This window comes from Elephas maximus, chromosome 19 (genome assembly GCF_024166365.1).
Source record: "Elephas maximus indicus isolate mEleMax1 chromosome 19, mEleMax1 primary haplotype, whole genome shotgun sequence".
Classification (NCBI taxonomy): domain Eukaryota; kingdom Metazoa; phylum Chordata; class Mammalia; order Proboscidea; family Elephantidae; genus Elephas; species Elephas maximus.
Window position 1 is genome coordinate 83,474,395 of NC_064837.1, and position 17,380 is coordinate 83,491,774.

Here is a 17,380-nt window from a genome sequence, read left to right on the forward strand (position 1 = left end):
GAGAAACTTTCTTTCCTTCCTCTTTCCTGCCACGAATTCCTCATTTGCTCTTGCAAACGCAGGGCTTCTTCGGAAAAACTACGCCGCGGTGCAGGGATCCTTCCAGAGGAGCAACGACATAGTTTGAGCTGGAAGGGCTTGGCAGAGCAGCCGGGGAGAAAAGGCCTCTTGCTATTCTCTTTTCTTTCTGCCTGAATGCGGTCAATTCGCACTTGCCAAAGCAAGGTTTCCCAGCACAAACTACAAAGCAGCAGCTCTCTCCTGGCAGAGGAAATCCCATGCAGTTCTGCCCTTGCGAGATCGTGTTGCTACAGTGAGGCCCAGGGAAAACACACTGCCTAGAGAAATCCTAGCAAAGCCCTGTGTTTCCCCACAGGAATGTATGTCACTTTCAGTTCTTTGCCAGCAACGGAGCTCAGAGGCAACGTCAGATTGTGTGTATCTCAGGGAGAGAAAGAACACTGTGACTTCCCCCGTTCCTCTGACGAAAGCGGTTAGAGGGAGAAAAGCGTCCTTTGCTTTCGCTTTCCCGCAATGAGCTCGGCAGATCTGCCCTTCGCGAAGGGCCGTTTTCCCCCGGAGAACTGCCTCGCCGTAGCCCGGTTCTGGAAGTGGAACGAGTATGCAGTGTTAGCGTTCAGCTATTGTGAAGGCTCGCTTTGGCCCAGGGCAAACGAAGCGCCGGGGGAAATCTTAGCAGAGCCCGGCGCCTTTCCACGGTTCAAAGCGTGGAACTGCAGACTCTTTTGCAAAGAAGAGAGCGCCCAGGCAACAGCAGCCCGCACGTTTCTCAGTGAAAGGGAGAACGCCCTGACTTCATCCAGTCCTCTGAGCAAAGCAGGCAGAGGGAGAGAAACTTTCTTTCCTTCCTCTTTCCTGCCACGAATTCCTCATTTGCTCGTGCAAACGCAGGGCTTCTTCGGAAAAACTACGCCGCGGTGCAGGGATCCTTCCAGAGGAGCAACGACATAGTTTGAGCTGGAAGGGCTTGGCAGAGCAGCCGGGGAGAAAAGGCCTCTTGCTATTCTCTTTTCTTTCTGCCTGAATGCGGTCAATTCGCACTTGCCAAAGCAACGTTTCCCAGCACAAACTACAAAGCAGCAGCTCTCTCCTGGCGGAGGAAATCCCATGCAGTTCTGCCCTGGCGAGATCGTGTTGCTACAGTGAGGCCCAGGGAAAACACACTGCCTAGAGAAATCCTAGCAAAGCCCTGTGTTTCCCCACAGGAATGTATGTCACTTTCAGTTCTTTGCCAGCAACGGAGCTCAGAGGCAACGTCAGATTGTGTGTATCTCAGGGAGAGAAAGAACACTGTGACTTCCCCCGTTCCTCTGACGAAAGCGGTTAGAGGGAGAAAAGCGTCCTTTGCTTTCGCTTTCCCGCAATGAGCTCGGCAGATCTGCCCTTCGCGAAGGGCCGTTTTCCCCCGGAGAACTGCCTCGCCGTAGCCCGGTTCTGGAAGTGGAACGAGTATGCAGTGTTAGCGTTCAGCTATTGTGAAGGCTCGCTTTGGCCCAGGGCAAACGAAGCGCCGGGGGAAATCTTAGCAGAGCCCGGCGCCTTTCCACGGTTCAAAGCGTGGAACTGCAGACTCTTTTGCAAAGAAGAGAGCGCCCAGGCAACAGCAGCCCGCACGTTTCTCAGTGAAAGGGAGAACTCCCTGACTTCATCCGGTCCTCTGAGCAAAGCAGGCAGAGGGAGAGAAACTTTCTTTCCTTCCTCTTTCCTGCCACGAATTCCTCATTTGCTCGTGCAAACGCAGGGCTTCTTCGGAAAAACTACGCCGCGGTGCAGGGATCCTTCCAGAGGAGCAACGACATAGTTTGAGCTGGAAGGGCTTGGCAGAGCAGCCGGGGAGAAAAGGCCTCTTGCTATTCTCTTTTCTTTCTGCCTGAATGCGGTCAATTCGCACTTGCCAAAGCAAGGTTTCCCAGCACAAACTACAAAGCAGCAGCTCTCTCCTGGCAGAGGAAATCCCATGCAGTTCTGCCCTGGCGAGATCGTGTTGCTACAGTGAGGCCCAGGGAAAACACACTGCCTAGAGAAATCCTAGCAAAGCCCTGTGTTTCCCCACAGGAATGTATGTCACTTTCAGTTCTTTGCCAGCAACGGAGCTCAGAGGCAACGTCAGATTGTGTGTATCTCAGGGAGAGAAAGAACACTGTGACTTCCCCCGTTCCTCTGACGAAAGCGGTTAGAGGGAGAAAAGCGTCCTTTGCTTTCGCTTTCCCGCAATGAGCTCGGCAGATCTGCCCTTCGCGAAGGGCCGTTTTCCCCCGGAGAACTGCCTCGCCGTAGCCCGGTTCTGGAAGTGGAACGAGTATGCAGTGTTAGCGTTCAGCTATTGTGAAGGCTCGCTTTGGCCCAGGGCAAACGAAGCGCCGGGGGAAATCTTAGCAGAGCCCGGCGCCTTTCCACGGTTCAAAGCGTGGAACTGCAGACTCTTTTGCAAAGAAGAGAGCGCCCAGGCAACAGCAGCCCGCACGTTTCTCAGTGAAAGGGAGAACGCCCTGACTTCATCCGGTCCTCTGAGCAAAGCAGGCAGAGGGAGAGAAACTTTCTTTCCTTCCTCTTTCCTGCCACGAATTCCTCATTTGCTCGTGCAAACGCAGGGCTTCTTCGGAAAAACTACGCCGCGGTGCAGGGATCCTTCCAGAGGAGCAACGACATAGTTTGAGCTGGAAGGGCTTGGCAGAGCAGCCGGGGAGAAAAGGCCTCTTGCTATTCTCTTTTCTTTCTGCCTGAATGCGGTCAATTCGCACTTGCCAAAGCAAGGTTTCCCAGCACAAACTACAAAGCAGCAGCTCTCTCCTGGCAGAGGAAGTGCCATGCAGTGTTGCCCTGGCGAGATAGTGTTGCTACAGTGAGGCCCAGGGAAAACACACTGCCTAGAGAAATCCTAGCAAAGCCCTGTGTTTCCCCACAGGAATGTATGTCACTTTCAGTTCTTTGCCAGCAACGGAGCTCAGAGGCAACGTCAGATTGTGTGTATCTCAGGGAGAGAAAGAACACTGTGACTTCCCCCGTTCCTCTGACGAAAGCGGTTAGAGGGAGAAAAGCGTCCTTTGCTTTCGCTTTCCCGCAGTGAGCTCGGCAGATCTGCCCTTCGCGAAGGGCCGTTTTCCCCCGGAGAACTGCCTCGCCGTAGCCCGGTTCTGGAAGTGGAACGAGTATGCAGTGTTAGCGTTCAGCTATTGTGAAGGCTCGCTTTGGCCCAGGGCAAACGAAGCGCCGGGGGAAATCTTAGCAGAGCCCGGCGCCTTTCCACGGTTCAAAGCGTGGAACTGCAGACTCTTTTGCAAAGAAGAGAGCGCCCAGGCAACAGCAGCCCGCACGTTTCTCAGTGAAAGGGAGAACTCCCTGACTTCATCCAGTCCTCTGAGCAAAGCAGGCAGAGGGAGAGAAACTTTCTTTCCTTCCTCTTTCCTGCCACGAATTCCTCATTTGCTCGTGCAAACGCAGGGCTTCTTCGGAAAAACTACGCCGCGGTGCAGGGATCCTTCCAGAGGAGCAACAACATAGTTTGAGCTGGAAGGGCTTGGCAGAGCAGCCGGGGGGAAAAGGCCTCTTGCTATTCTCTTTTCTTTCTGCCTGAATGCGGTCAATTCGCACTTGCCAAAGCAAGGTTTCCCAGCACAAACTACAAAGCAGCAGCTCTCTCCTGGCAGAGGAAGTGCCATGCAGTGTTGCCCTTGCGAGATCGTGTTGCTACAGTGAGGCCCAGGGAAAACACACTGCCTAGAGAAATCCTAGCAAAGCCCTGTGTTTCCCCACAGGAATGTATGTCACTTTCAGTTCTTTGCCAGCAACGGAGCTCAGAGGCAACGTCAGATTGTGTGTATCTCAGGGAGAGAAAGAACACTGTGACTTCCCCCGTTCCTCTGACGAAAGCGGTTAGAGGGAGAAAAGCGTCCTTTGCTTTCGCTTTCCCGCAATGAGCTCGGCAGATCTGCCCTTCGCGAAGGGCCGTTTTCCCCCGGAGAACTGCCTCGCCGTAGCCCGGTTCTGGAAGTGGAACCAGTATGCAGTGTTAGCGTTCAGCTATTGTGAAGGCTCGCTTTGGCCCAGGGCAAACGAAGCGCCGGGGGAAATCTTAGCAGAGCCCGGCGCCTTTCCACGGTTCAAAGCGTGGAACTGCAGACTCTTTTGCAAAGAAGAGAGCGCCCAGGCAACAGCAGCCCGCACGTTTCTCAGTGAAAGGGAGAACTCCCTGACTTCATCCGGTCCTCTGAGCAAAGCAGGCAGAGGGAGAGAAACTTTCTTTCCTTCCTCTTTCCTGCCACGAATTCCTCATTTGCTCTTGCAAACGCAGGGCTTCTTCGGAAAAACTACGCCGCGGTGCAGGGATCCTTCCAGAGGAGCAACGACATAGTTTGAGCTGGAAGGGCTTGGCAGAGCAGCCGGGGAGAAAAGGCCTCTTGCTATTCTCTTTTCTTTCTGCCTGAATGCGGTCAATTCGCACTTGCCAAAGCAAGGTTTCCCAGCACAAACTACAAAGCAGCAGCTCTCTCCTGGCAGAGGAAATCCCATGCAGTTCTGCCCTTGCGAGATCGTGTTGCTACAGTGAGGCCCAGGGAAAACACACTGCCTAGAGAAATCCTAGCAAAGCCCTGTGTTTCCCCACAGGAATGTATGTCACTTTCAGTTCTTTGCCAGCAACGGAGCTCAGAGGCAACGTCAGATTGTGTGTATCTCAGGGAGAGAAAGAACACTGTGACTTCCCCCGTTCCTCTGACGAAAGCGGTTAGAGGGAGAAAAGCGTCCTTTGCTTTCGCTTTCCCGCAATGAGCTCGGCAGATCTGCCCTTCGCGAAGGGCCGTTTTCCCCCGGAGAACTGCCTCGCCGTAGCCCGGTTCTGGAAGTGGAACGAGTATGCAGTGTTAGCGTTCAGCTATTGTGAAGGCTCGCTTTGGCCCAGGGCAAACGAAGCGCCGGGGGAAATCTTAGCAGAGCCCGGCGCCTTTCCACGGTTCAAAGCGTGGAACTGCAGACTCTTTTGCAAAGAAGAGAGCGCCCAGGCAACAGCAGCCCGCACGTTTCTCAGTGAAAGGGAGAACGCCCTGACTTCATCCAGTCCTCTGAGCAAAGCAGGCAGAGGGAGAGAAACTTTCTTTCCTTCCTCTTTCCTGCCACGAATTCCTCATTTGCTCGTGCAAACGCAGGGCTTCTTCGGAAAAACTACGCCGCGGTGCAGGGATCCTTCCAGAGGAGCAACGACATAGTTTGAGCTGGAAGGGCTTGGCAGAGCAGCCGGGGAGAAAAGGCCTCTTGCTATTCTCTTTTCTTTCTGCCTGAATGCGGTCAATTGGCACTTGCCAAAGCAAGGTTTCCCAGCACAAACTACAGAGCAGCAGCTCTCTCCTGGCGGAGGAAGTGCCATGCAGTGTTGCCCTGGCGAGATCGTGTTGCTACAGTGAGGCCCAGGGAAAACACACTGCCTAGAGAAATCCTAGCAAAGCCCTGTGTTTCCCCACAGGAATGTATGTCACTTTCAGTTCTTTGCCAGCAACGGAGCTCAGAGGCAACGTCAGATTGTGTGTATCTCAGGGAGAGAAAGAACACTGTGACTTCCCCCGTTCCTCTGACGAAAGCGGTTAGAGGGAGAAAAGCGTCCTTTGCTTTCGCTTTCCCGCAATGAGCTCGGCAGATCTGCCCTTCGCGAAGGGCCGTTTTCCCCCGGAGAACTGCCTCGCCGTAGCCCGGTTCTGGAAGTGGAACGAGTATGCAGTGTTAGCGTTCAGCTATTGTGAAGGCTCGCTTTGGCCCAGGGCAAACGAAGCGCCGGGGGAAATCTTAGCAGAGCCCGGCGCCTTTCCACGGTTCAAAGCGTGGAACTGCAGACTCTTTTGCAAAGAAGAGAGCGCCCAGGCAACAGCAGCCCGCACGTTTCTCAGTGAAAGGGAGAACTCCCTGACTTCATCCGGTCCTCTGAGCAAAGCAGGCAGAGGGAGAGAAACTTTCTTTCCTTCCTCTTTCCTGCCACGAATTCCTCATTTGCTCTTGCAAACGCAGGGCTTCTTCGGAAAAACTACGCCGCGGTGCAGGGATCCTTCCAGAGGAGCAACGACATAGTTTGAGCTGGAAGGGCTTGGCAGAGCAGCCGGGGAGAAAAGGCCTCTTGCTATTCTCTTTTCTTTCTGCCTGAATGCGGTCAATTCGCACTTGCCAAAGCAAGGTTTCCCAGCACAAACTACAAAGCAGCAGCTCTCTCCTGGCAGAGGAAATCCCATGCAGTTCTGCCCTGGCGAGATCGTGTTGCTACAGTGAGGCCCAGGGAAAACACACTGCCTAGAGAAATCCTAGCAAAGCCCTGTGTTTCCCCACAGGAATGTATGTCACTTTCAGTTCTTTGCCAGCAACGGAGCTCAGAGGCAACGTCAGATTGTGTGTATCTCAGGGAGAGAAAGAACACTGTGACTTCCCCCGTTCCTCTGACGAAAGCGGTTAGAGGGAGAAAAGCGTCCTTTGCTTTCGCTTTCCCGCAATGAGCTCGGCAGATCTGCCCTTCGCGAAGGGCCGTTTTCCCCCGGAGAACTGCCTCGCCGTAGCCCGGTTCTGGAAGTGGAACGAGTATGCAGTGTTAGCGTTCAGCTATTGTGAAGGCTCGCTTTGGCCCAGGGCAAACGAAGCGCCGGGGGAAATCTTAGCAGAGCCCGGCGCCTTTCCACGGTTCAAAGCGTGGAACTGCAGACTCTTTTGCAAAGAAGAGAGCGCCCAGGCAACAGCAGCCCGCACGTTTCTCAGTGAAAGGGAGAACGCCCTGACTTCATCCAGTCCTCTGAGCAAAGCAGGCAGAGGGAGAGAAACTTTCTTTCCTTCCTCTTTCCTGCCACGAATTCCTCATTTGCTCGTGCAAACGCAGGGCTTCTTCGGAAAAACTACGCCGCGGTGCAGGGATCCTTCCAGAGGAGCAACGACATAGTTTGAGCTGGAAGGGCTTGGCAGAGCAGCCGGGGAGAAAAGGCCTCTTGCTATTCTCTTTTCTTTCTGCCTGAATGCGGTCAATTGGCACTTGCCAAAGCAAGGTTTCCCAGCACAAACTACAGAGCAGCAGCTCTCTCCTGGCAGAGGAAGTGCCATGCAGTGTTGCCCTGGCGAGATAGTGTTGCTACAGTGAGGCCCAGGGAAAACACACTGCCTAGAGAAATCCTAGCAAAGCCCTGTGTTTCCCCACAGGAATGTATGTCACTTTCAGTTCTTTGCCAGCAACGGAGCTCAGAGGCAACGTCAGATTGTGTGTATCTCAGGGAGAGAAAGAACACTGTGACTTCCCCCGTTCCTCTGACGAAAGCGGTTAGAGGGAGAAAAGCGTCCTTTGCTTTCGCTTTCCCGCAATGAGCTCGGCAGATCTGCCCTTCGCGAAGGGCCGTTTTCCCCCGGAGAACTGCCTCGCCGTAGCCCGGTTCTGGAAGTGGAACGAGTATGCAGTGTTAGCGTTCAGCTATTGTGAAGGCTCGCTTTGGCCCAGGGCAAACGAAGCGCCGGGGGAAATCTTAGCAGAGCCCGGCGCCTTTCCACGGTTCAAAGCGTGGAACTGCAGACTCTTTTGCAAAGAAGAGAGCGCCCAGGCAACAGCAGCCCGCACGTTTCTCAGTGAAAGGGAGAACGCCCTGACTTCATCCAGTCCTCTGAGCAAAGCAGGCAGAGGGAGAGAAACTTTCTTTCCTTCCTCTTTCCTGCCACGAATTCCTCATTTGCTCGTGCAAACGCAGGGCTTCTTCGGAAAAACTACGCCGCGGTGCAGGGATCCTTCCAGAGGAGCAACGACATAGTTTGAGCTGGAAGGGCTTGGCAGAGCAGCCGGGGAGAAAAGGCCTCTTGCTATTCTCTTTTCTTTCTGCCTGAATGCGGTCAATTGGCACTTGCCAAAGCAAGGTTTCCCAGCACAAACTACAGAGCAGCAGCTCTCTCCTGGCGGAGGAAGTGCCATGCAGTGTTGCCCTGGCGAGATCGTGTTGCTACAGTGAGGCCCAGGGAAAACACACTGCCTAGAGAAATCCTAGCAAAGCCCTGTGTTTCCCCACAGGAATGTATGTCACTTTCAGTTCTTTGCCAGCAACGGAGCTCAGAGGCAACGTCAGATTGTGTGTATCTCAGGGAGAGAAAGAACACTGTGACTTCCCCCGTTCCTCTGACGAAAGCGGTTAGAGGGAGAAAAGCGTCCTTTGCTTTCGCTTTCCCGCAATGAGCTCGGCAGATCTGCCCTTCGCGAAGGGCCGTTTTCCCCCGGAGAACTGCCTCGCCGTAGCCCGGTTCTGGAAGTGGAACGAGTATGCAGTGTTAGCGTTCAGCTATTGTGAAGGCTCGCTTTGGCCCAGGGCAAACGAAGCGCCGGGGGAAATCTTAGCAGAGCCCGGCGCCTTTCCACGGTTCAAAGCGTGGAACTGCAGACTCTTTTGCAAAGAAGAGAGCGCCCAGGCAACAGCAGCCCGCACGTTTCTCAGTGAAAGGGAGAACTCCCTGACTTCATCCGGTCCTCTGAGCAAAGCAGGCAGAGGGAGAGAAACTTTCTTTCCTTCCTCTTTCCTGCCACGAATTCCTCATTTGCTCTTGCAAACGCAGGGCTTCTTCGGAAAAACTACGCCGCGGTGCAGGGATCCTTCCAGAGGAGCAACGACATAGTTTGAGCTGGAAGGGCTTGGCAGAGCAGCCGGGGAGAAAAGGCCTCTTGCTATTCTCTTTTCTTTCTGCCTGAATGCGGTCAATTCGCACTTGCCAAAGCAAGGTTTCCCAGCACAAACTACAAAGCAGCAGCTCTCTCCTGGCAGAGGAAATCCCATGCAGTTCTGCCCTGGCGAGATCGTGTTGCTACAGTGAGGCCCAGGGAAAACACACTGCCTAGAGAAATCCTAGCAAAGCCCTGTGTTTCCCCACAGGAATGTATGTCACTTTCAGTTCTTTGCCAGCAACGGAGCTCAGAGGCAACGTCAGATTGTGTGTATCTCAGGGAGAGAAAGAACACTGTGACTTCCCCCGTTCCTCTGACGAAAGCGGTTAGAGGGAGAAAAGCGTCCTTTGCTTTCGCTTTCCCGCAATGAGCTCGGCAGATCTGCCCTTCGCGAAGGGCCGTTTTCCCCCGGAGAACTGCCTCGCCGTAGCCCGGTTCTGGAAGTGGAACGAGTATGCAGTGTTAGCGTTCAGCTATTGTGAAGGCTCGCTTTGGCCCAGGGCAAACGAAGCGCCGGGGGAAATCTTAGCAGAGCCCGGCGCCTTTCCACGGTTCAAAGCGTGGAACTGCAGACTCTTTTGCAAAGAAGAGAGCGCCCAGGCAACAGCAGCCCGCACGTTTCTCAGTGAAAGGGAGAACGCCCTGACTTCATCCAGTCCTCTGAGCAAAGCAGGCAGAGGGAGAGAAACTTTCTTTCCTTCCTCTTTCCTGCCACGAATTCCTCATTTGCTCGTGCAAACGCAGGGCTTCTTCGGAAAAACTACGCCGCGGTGCAGGGATCCTTCCAGAGGAGCAACGACATAGTTTGAGCTGGAAGGGCTTGGCAGAGCAGCCGGGGAGAAAAGGCCTCTTGCTATTCTCTTTTCTTTCTGCCTGAATGCGGTCAATTGGCACTTGCCAAAGCAAGGTTTCCCAGCACAAACTACAGAGCAGCAGCTCTCTCCTGGCAGAGGAAGTGCCATGCAGTGTTGCCCTGGCGAGATAGTGTTGCTACAGTGAGGCCCAGGGAAAACACACTGCCTAGAGAAATCCTAGCAAAGCCCTGTGTTTCCCCACAGGAATGTATGTCACTTTCAGTTCTTTGCCAGCAACGGAGCTCAGAGGCAACGTCAGATTGTGTGTATCTCAGGGAGAGAAAGAACACTGTGACTTCCCCCGTTCCTCTGACGAAAGCGGTTAGAGGGAGAAAAGCGTCCTTTGCTTTCGCTTTCCCGCAATGAGCTCGGCAGATCTGCCCTTCGCGAAGGGCCGTTTTCCCCCGGAGAACTGCCTCGCCGTAGCCCGGTTCTGGAAGTGGAACGAGTATGCAGTGTTAGCGTTCAGTTATTGTGAAGGCTCGCTTTGGCCCAGGGCAAACGAAGCGCCGGGGGAAATCTTAGCAGAGCCCGGCGCCTTTCCACGGTTCAAAGCGTGGAACTGCAGACTCTTTTGCAAAGAAGAGAGCGCCCAGGCAACAGCAGCCCGCACGTTTCTCAGTGAAAGGGAGAAGTCCCTGACTTCATCCGGTCCTCTGAGCAAAGCAGGCAGAGGGAGAGAAACTTTCTTTCCTTCCTCTTTCCTGCCACGAATTCCTCATTTTCTCGTGCAAACGCAGGGCTTCTTCGGAAAAACTACGCCGCGGTGCAGGGATCCTTCCAGAGGAGCAACGACATAGTTTGAGCTGGAAGGGCTTGGCAGAGCAGCCGGGGAGAAAAGGCCTCTTGCTATTCTCTTTTCTTTCTGCCTGAATGCGGTCAATTCGCACTTGCCAAAGCAAGGTTTCCCAGCACAAACTACAAAGCAGCAGCTCTCTCCTGGCAGAGGAAATCCCATGCAGTTCTGCCCTGGCGAGATCGTGTTGCTACAGTGAGGCCCAGGGAAAACACACTGCCTAGAGAAATCCTAGCAAAGCCCTGTGTTTCCCCACAGGAATGTATGTCACTTTCAGTTCTTTGCCAGCAACGGAGCTCAGAGGCAACGTCAGATTGTGTGTATCTCAGGGAGAGAAAGAACACTGTGACTTCCCCCGTTCCTCTGACGAAAGCGGTTAGAGGGAGAAAAGCGTCCTTTGCTTTCGCTTTCCCGCAATGAGCTCGGCAGATCTGCCCTTCGCGAAGGGCCGTTTTCCCCCGGAGAACTGCCTCGCCGTAGCCCGGTTCTGGAAGTGGAACGAGTATGCAGTGTTAGCGTTCAGCTATTGTGAAGGCTCGCTTTGGCCCAGGGCAAACGAAGCGCCGGGGGAAATCTTAGCAGAGCCCGGCGCCTTTCCACGGTTCAAAGCGTGGAACTGCAGACTCTTTTGCAAAGAAGAGAGCGCCCAGGCAACAGCAGCCCGCACGTTTCTCAGTGAAAGGGAGAACGCCCTGACTTCATCCAGTCCTCTGAGCAAAGCAGGCAGAGGGAGAGAAACTTTCTTTCCTTCCTCTTTCCTGCCACGAATTCCTCATTTGCTCGTGCAAACGCAGGGCTTCTTCGGAAAAACTACGCCGCGGTGCAGGGATCCTTCCAGAGGAGCAACGACATAGTTTGAGCTGGAAGGGCTTGGCAGAGCAGCCGGGGAGAAAAGGCCTCTTGCTATTCTCTTTTCTTTCTGCCTGAATGCGGTCAATTGGCACTTGCCAAAGCAAGGTTTCCCAGCACAAACTACAGAGCAGCAGCTCTCTCCTGGCAGAGGAAGTGCCATGCAGTGTTGCCCTGGCGAGATAGTGTTGCTACAGTGAGGCCCAGGGAAAACACACTGCCTAGAGAAATCCTAGCAAAGCCCTGTGTTTCCCCACAGGAATGTATGTCACTTTCAGTTCTTTGCCAGCAACGGAGCTCAGAGGCAACGTCAGATTGTGTGTATCTCAGGGAGAGAAAGAACACTGTGACTTCCCCCGTTCCTCTGACGAAAGCGGTTAGAGGGAGAAAAGCGTCCTTTGCTTTCGCTTTCCCGCAATGAGCTCGGCAGATCTGCCCTTCGCGAAGGGCCGTTTTCCCCCGGAGAACTGCCTCGCCGTAGCCCGGTTCTGGAAGTGGAACGAGTATGCAGTGTTAGCGTTCAGCTATTGTGAAGGCTCGCTTTGGCCCAGGGCAAACGAAGCGCCGGGGGAAATCTTAGCAGAGCCCGGCGCCTTTCCACGGTTCAAAGCGTGGAACTGCAGACTCTTTTGCAAAGAAGAGAGCGCCCAGGCAACAGCAGCCCGCACGTTTCTCAGTGAAAGGGAGAACTCCCTGACTTCATCCGGTCCTCTGAGCAAAGCAGGCAGAGGGAGAGAAACTTTCTTTCCTTCCTCTTTCCTGCCACGAATTCCTCATTTGCTCTTGCAAACGCAGGGCTTCTTCGGAAAAACTACGCCGCGGTGCAGGGATCCTTCCAGAGGAGCAACGACATAGTTTGAGCTGGAAGGGCTTGGCAGAGCAGCCGGGGAGAAAAGGCCTCTTGCTATTCTCTTTTCTTTCTGCCTGAATGCGGTCAATTCGCACTTGCCAAAGCAAGGTTTCCCAGCACAAACTACAAAGCAGCAGCTCTCTCCTGGCAGAGGAAATCCCATGCAGTTCTGCCCTGGCGAGATCGTGTTGCTACAGTGAGGCCCAGGGAAAACACACTGCCTAGAGAAATCCTAGCAAAGCCCTGTGTTTCCCCACAGGAATGTATGTCACTTTCAGTTCTTTGCCAGCAACGGAGCTCAGAGGCAACGTCAGATTGTGTGTATCTCAGGGAGAGAAAGAACACTGTGACTTCCCCCGTTCCTCTGACGAAAGCGGTTAGAGGGAGAAAAGCGTCCTTTGCTTTCGCTTTCCCGCAATGAGCTCGGCAGATCTGCCCTTCGCGAAGGGCCGTTTTCCCCCGGAGAACTGCCTCGCCGTAGCCCGGTTCTGGAAGTGGAACGAGTATGCAGTGTTAGCGTTCAGCTATTGTGAAGGCTCGCTTTGGCCCAGGGCAAACGAAGCGCCGGGGGAAATCTTAGCAGAGCCCGGCGCCTTTCCACGGTTCAAAGCGTGGAACTGCAGACTCTTTTGCAAAGAAGAGAGCGCCCAGGCAACAGCAGCCCGCACGTTTCTCAGTGAAAGGGAGAACGCCCTGACTTCATCCAGTCCTCTGAGCAAAGCAGGCAGAGGGAGAGAAACTTTCTTTCCTTCCTCTTTCCTGCCACGAATTCCTCATTTGCTCGTGCAAACGCAGGGCTTCTTCGGAAAAACTACGCCGCGGTGCAGGGATCCTTCCAGAGGAGCAACGACATAGTTTGAGCTGGAAGGGCTTGGCAGAGCAGCCGGGGAGAAAAGGCCTCTTGCTATTCTCTTTTCTTTCTGCCTGAATGCGGTCAATTGGCACTTGCCAAAGCAAGGTTTCCCAGCACAAACTACAGAGCAGCAGCTCTCTCCTGGCAGAGGAAGTGCCATGCAGTGTTGCCCTGGCGAGATCGTGTTGCTACAGTGAGGCCCAGGGAAAACACACTGCCTAGAGAAATCCTAGCAAAGCCCTGTGTTTCCCCACAGGAATGTATGTCACTTTCAGTTCTTTGCCAGCAACGGAGCTCAGAGGCAACGTCAGATTGTGTGTATCTCAGGGAGAGAAAGAACACTGTGACTTCCCCCGTTCCTCTGACGAAAGCGGTTAGAGGGAGAAAAGCGTCCTTTGCTTTCGCTTTCCCGCAATGAGCTCGGCAGATCTGCCCTTCGCGAAGGGCCGTTTTCCCCCGGAGAACTGCCTCGCCGTAGCCCGGTTCTGGAAGTGGAACGAGTATGCAGTGTTAGCGTTCAGCTATTGTGAAGGCTCGCTTTGGCCCAGGGCAAACGAAGCGCCGGGGGAAATCTTAGCAGAGCCCGGCGCCTTTCCACGGTTCAAAGCGTGGAACTGCAGACTCTTTTGCAAAGAAGAGAGCGCCCAGGCAACAGCAGCCCGCACGTTTCTCAGTGAAAGGGAGAACTCCCTGACTTCATCCGGTCCTCTGAGCAAAGCAGGCAGAGGGAGAGAAACTTTCTTTCCTTCCTCTTTCCTGCCACGAATTCCTCATTTTCTCGTGCAAACGCAGGGCTTCTTCGGAAAAACTACGCCGCGGTGCAGGGATCCTTCCAGAGGAGCAACGACATAGTTTGAGCTGGAAGGGCTTGGCAGAGCAGCCGGGGAGAAAAGGCCTCTTGCTATTCTCTTTTCTTTCTGCCTGAATGCGGTCAATTCGCACTTGCCAAAGCAAGGTTTCCCAGCACAAACTACAAAGCAGCAGCTCTCTCCTGGCAGAGGAAATCCCATGCAGTTCTGCCCTGGCGAGATCGTGTTGCTACAGTGAGGCCCAGGGAAAACACACTGCCTAGAGAAATCCTAGCAAAGCCCTGTGTTTCCCCACAGGAATGTATGTCACTTTCAGTTCTTTGCCAGCAACGGAGCTCAGAGGCAACGTCAGATTGTGTGTATCTCAGGGAGAGAAAGAACACTGTGACTTCCCCCGTTCCTCTGACGAAAGCGGTTAGAGGGAGAAAAGCGTCCTTTGCTTTCGCTTTCCCGCAATGAGCTCGGCAGATCTGCCCTTCGCGAAGGGCCGTTTTCCCCCGGAGAACTGCCTCGCCGTAGCCCGGTTCTGGAAGTGGAACGAGTATGCAGTGTTAGCGTTCAGCTATTGTGAAGGCTCGCTTTGGCCCAGGGCAAACGAAGCGCCGGGGGAAATCTTAGCAGAGCCCGGCGCCTTTCCACGGTTCAAAGCGTGGAACTGCAGACTCTTTTGCAAAGAAGAGAGCGCCCAGGCAACAGCAGCCCGCACGTTTCTCAGTGAAAGGGAGAACGCCCTGACTTCATCCGGTCCTCTGAGCAAAGCAGGCAGAGGGAGAGAAACTTTCTTTCCTTCCTCTTTCCTGCCACGAATTCCTCATTTGCTCGTGCAAACGCAGGGCTTCTTCGGAAAAACTACGCCGCGGTGCAGGGATCCTTCCAGAGGAGCAACGACATAGTTTGAGCTGGAAGGGCTTGGCAGAGCAGCCGGGGAGAAAAGGCCTCTTGCTATTCTCTTTTCTTTCTGCCTGAATGCGGTCAATTGGCACTTGCCAAAGCAAGGTTTCCCAGCACAAACTACAGAGCAGCAGCTCTCTCCTGGCAGAGGAAGTGCCATGCAGTGTTGCCCTGGCGAGATAGTGTTGCTACAGTGAGGCCCAGGGAAAACACACTGCCTAGAGAAATCCTAGCAAAGCCCTGTGTTTCCCCACAGGAATGTATGTCACTTTCAGTTCTTTGCCAGCAACGGAGCTCAGAGGCAACGTCAGATTGTGTGTATCTCAGGGAGAGAAAGAACACTGTGACTTCCCCCGTTCCTCTGACGAAAGCGGTTAGAGGGAGAAAAGCGTCCTTTGCTTTCGCTTTCCCGCAATGAGCTCGGCAGATCTGCCCTTCGCGAAGGGCCGTTTTCCCCCGGAGAACTGCCTCGCCGTAGCCCGGTTCTGGAAGTGGAACGAGTATGCAGTGTTAGCGTTCAGCTATTGTGAAGGCTCGCTTTGGCCCAGGGCAAACGAAGCGCCGGGGGAAATCTTAGCAGAGCCCGGCGCCTTTCCACGGTTCAAAGCGTGGAACTGCAGACTCTTTTGCAAAGAAGAGAGCGCCCAGGCAACAGCAGCCCGCACGTTTCTCAGTGAAAGGGAGAACTCCCTGACTTCATCCGGTCCTCTGAGCAAAGCAGGCAGAGGGAGAGAAACTTTCTTTCCTTCCTCTTTCCTGCCACGAATTCCTCATTTGCTCTTGCAAACGCAGGGCTTCTTCGGAAAAACTACGCCACGGTGCAGGGATCCTTCCAGAGGAGCAACGACATAGTTTGAGCTGGAAGGGCTTGGCAGAGCAGCCGGGGAGAAAAGGCCTCTTGCTATTCTCTTTTCTTTCTGCCTGAATGCGGTCAATTCGCACTTGCCAAAGCAAGGTTTCCCAGCACAAACTACAAAGCAGCAGCTCTCTCCTGGCAGAGGAAATCCCATGCAGTTCTGCCCTGGCGAGATCGTGTTGCTACAGTGAGGCCCAGGGAAAACACACTGCCTAGAGAAATCCTAGCAAAGCCCTGTGTTTCCCCACAGGAATGTATGTCACTTTCAGTTCTTTGCCAGCAACGGAGCTCAGAGGCAACGTCAGATTGTGTGTATCTCAGGGAGAGAAAGAACACTGTGACTTCCCCCGTTCCTCTGACGAAAGCGGTTAGAGGGAGAAAAGTGTCCTTTGCTTTCGCTTTCCCGCAATGAGCTCGGCAGATCTGCCCTTCGCGAAGGGCCGTTTTCCCCCGGAGAACTGCCTCGCCGTAGCCCGGTTCTGGAAGTGGAACGAGTATGCAGTGTTAGCGTTCAGCTATTGTGAAGGCTCGCTTTGGCCCAGGGCAAACGAAGCGCCGGGGGAAATCTTAGCAGAGCCCGGCGCCTTTCCACGGTTCAAAGCGTGGAACTGCAGACTCTTTTGCAAAGAAGAGAGCGCCCAGGCAACAGCAGCCCGCACGTTTCTCAGTGAAAGGGAGAACGCCCTGACTTCATCCAGTCCTCTGAGCAAAGCAGGCAGAGGGAGAGAAACTTTCTTTCCTTCCTCTTTCCTGCCACGAATTCCTCATTTGCTCGTGCAAACGCAGGGCTTCTTCGGAAAAACTACGCCGCGGTGCAGGGATCCTTCCAGAGGAGCAACGACATAGTTTGAGCTGGAAGGGCTTGGCAGAGCAGCCGGGGAGAAAAGGCCTCTTGCTATTCTCTTTTCTTTCTGCCTGAATGCGGTCAATTGGCACTTGCCAAAGCAAGGTTTCCCAGCACAAACTACAGAGCAGCAGCTCTCTCCTGGCAGAGGAAGTGCCATGCAGTGTTGCCCTGGCGAGATAGTGTTGCTACAGTGAGGCCCAGGGAAAACACACTGCCTAGAGAAATCCTAGCAAAGCCCTGTGTTTCCCCACAGGAATGTATGTCACTTTCAGTTCTTTGCCAGCAACGGAGCTCAGAGGCAACGTCAGATTGTGTGTATCTCAGGGAGAGAAAGAACACTGTGACTTCCCCCGTTCCTCTGACGAAAGCGGTTAGAGGGAGAAAAGCGTCCTTTGCTTTCGCTTTCCCGCAATGAGCTCGGCAGATCTGCCCTTCGCGAAGGGCCGTTTTCCCCCGGAGAACTGCCTCGCCGTAGCCCGGTTCTGGAAGTGGAACGAGTATGCAGTGTTAGCGTTCAGCTATTGTGAAGGCTCGCTTTGGCCCAGGGCAAACGAAGCGCCGGGGGAAATCTTAGCAGAGCCCGGCGCCTTTCCACGGTTCAAAGCGTGGAACTGCAGACTCTTTTGCAAAGAAGAGAGCGCCCAGGCAACAGCAGCCCGCACGTTTCTCAGTGAAAGGGAGAACTCCCTGACTTCATCCGGTCCTCTGAGCAAAGCAGGCAGAGGGAGAGAAACTTTCTTTCCTTCCTCTTTCCTGCCACGAATTCCTCATTTGCTCGTGCAAACGCAGGGCTTCTTCGGAAAAACTACGCCGCGGTGCAGGGATCCTTCCAGAGGAGCAACGACATAGTTTGAGCTGGAAGGGCTTGGCAGAGCAGCCGGGGAGAAAAGGCCTCTTGCTATTCTCTTTTCTTTCTGCCTGAATGCGGTCAATTGGCACTTGCCAAAGCAAGGTTTCCCAGCACAAACTACAGAGCAGCAGCTCTCTCCTGGCAGAGGAAGTGCCATGCAGTGTTGCCCTGGCGAGATAGTGTTGCTACAGTGAGGCCCAGGGAAAACACACTGCCTAGAGAAATCCTAGCAAAGCCCTGTGTTTCCCCACAGGAAT